At 47.7% G+C, this 2,389-nt stretch overlaps 1 pseudogene; it reads right to left on the bottom strand.

Moving 5' to 3' along the window:
- Positions 1 to 242: 242 nt before the first annotated feature.
- Positions 243 to 1,910, bottom strand: LOC114612335 (annotated as a pseudogene).
- Positions 1,911 to 2,389: the final 479 nt, after the last annotated feature.

Raw genomic sequence — 2,389 nt, forward strand, 5'->3', positions numbered from 1 at the left:
AGAAACCAACCGGCTCTGCTGGGAGGATCGGAACAAACCAGCTGCACAGTTCTGTAAACAGTAAGTGAGGTTGTCTCTAGGATCCTGAAGAGTCACACATGCATGCTCACACACTTCTTCCAGTGACTCGCAGCGGTGCGTGCTCGGTACCACAGCAGGTTTCTTTCACATTTGGTTCACAAAAGGGCAATTATGGCCATCTGGTTGAGGGATACAAGACCATTTCTGGTGCCGAATAACCATCATTCCCCCCCGGAAGTCATCTGTGACTGAGAGGAGGGGTCTCTGCTGTCCAAGAAGCTGCTGGCAGCAGGCTTGTTGTAGCTACCACCCACAGGCTTGGGGCTTGCTGGCCTCTGATAGCTTTCAATCTGGGTGGCTTCTGCAGCCGGAGGAAAGCCTCCAGAGGAAAGGGAGTGTTTGTCAATGGGCCTGGGCCGGAGGACTCGGTAGACGCTCTGTGTGGAGAAGATGTGAACTCGCAGCAGGTGCCACTCCACGATGGGTGTGACATACTCAGGTTCTGAGTGTGTCAGGGGCGGTGCATACTCAAGGTGGCCTGGGCGATGAGGACAGTCGTAGTGGCCGCTGGCCTCAGTGTTCACTCTGGCCTACTCAGTGTCTGTGTCCATGGACTGGAAGGTAGAGCCCTTTCTCATGACTGTCCCTGTGCCAATCATAAGAGGCTGCTGATAATCTGCCACATCACTAGTGATGAGATCTAACTTTTGTGTTATCTCTTTTTCATTGTCGTAGCTGATGGTAAATTCTGTCGAATGATGCCTGGCAAAGGAATATTTAATCTGCTTCCAACAGCCTGTTTTCTGAGCCTCAGTTGACATACCCTTTCTTTTTCTTCTTTCTACAGATTGCAAAGATCCCCATTCCAGTAAGAAGGATAGCAATGAAGATCACTGATGGAATAGCCATGATTATAATATTCATTCCTGGAGATGTAAACAGAAATCGCTTTCCTGATAAAGAGCCATGCCGGGAGAGCACAGCATTGGCCAGGAGCCCTTCATAGTGACATATACCTTTGCTCTGAAGAAGGTTGGTGTGGCCACCTAGTTCAATAAAGAGGTATCTCTGTAGCCATCTTTCGTATTCCCAGAAATGTCTCCTGCTATGCCCTGCTGGGCAGAATTTGCTGTATTTTTCCTCGGAATAATGACTGCCTCGTTCCAAACAGGTTATTAAATCTGCATAGTCACTGCTGGCATAGGCCAGCAGAAAGACCCGGCCAGAAATGTTAGATCCACTCTGGAAGCGGACAGTCACTTCGTTTGAGTTCAGCCAGAGCTCCTTGGAAACAGCCCAACTCCCACAATACAGACCATACTGATCAGTCGCGCTGCTGAAGAGGAGATAGGCAGAAGTGCAGGTCTTGGATTCAATGTTCAAATCTCCCAATCTCAGAATAAGTCTTTTCCCCTTCGGGACTGTGATGATCTTTTCGCACACAGTGTGATTGGGGTAAGTCCCTGGATAATTATTAGATGTTATTGTGCCACTGTCCTGAGAGGTCACTATGTGCCCATAGCCATCACCAGTCTGGGGTAGCTTTATCCTCAATTTCTACTCCTAAAACTAGAACACAGTATTGCCAACTTGCTGATACTCGTTCTGACTCAGAATATGTGATGTGTAAGTCAACAAAGCACAACCACCAAGTACAGAGCCACTCTGCTATCCATGAATGTCAACCAGCTTCTCTGCCTGCAACTGGAGCAAAACGCACAGGGCCCGGCCCACCGACCCGGGTCCCCATGGCCCCGCCGGACCCCAGACCCACAGGATCGGCCTGCTGGCCCGGCCCTACACCTGTGCTGCCTGCTTGGGGCAGCCTCCTTCGCTTCAGGGTGTGATGCGGGCACCCGGCACGGATCACCCCACCAGCGAGAGGGCATGTCCTCTTTCCTCATTCTTTAAAATGTAACATTAAGATGTTTATATGAGTTCTGAGTTCTATACCTTGATTCATAAGAGTATATTGACAGGGATTGAACTCATGGCCCTGTGTATGTTAGGCGAGTCCTCTACCATGGGAATACATCTCCAGCCCAGATCTTCTTCTTTCTATTTCATGTAGCCATTTATGATAAACTTCTCTCTTAGAACTGTTTTTGCATATACCTGACAGTTATTTTTGTTATATTCTTAATCCATTTGTTCATGGGTTCATGTTTAGTTTGCACACACATATAAATTATTAATTTTTGCATATTTTGAGTACTAGTTTAACTGCTTTATTATTTTTTCTTATTTTATTATACTCCAGATTTTATTCCCCTCCTGGTCTACCCTCTGACTTTTTCACATTCCATACCTCTTCCAAGACCCCCTATCTCCACATGGATGTCCCAACCTCACCCTCACCCCACCAGAC

The sequence above is a fragment of the Grammomys surdaster genome, unplaced genomic scaffold (genome assembly GCF_004785775.1).
Source record: "Grammomys surdaster isolate TR1022 unplaced genomic scaffold, NIH_TR_1.0 126158, whole genome shotgun sequence".
Classification (NCBI taxonomy): domain Eukaryota; kingdom Metazoa; phylum Chordata; class Mammalia; order Rodentia; family Muridae; genus Grammomys; species Grammomys surdaster.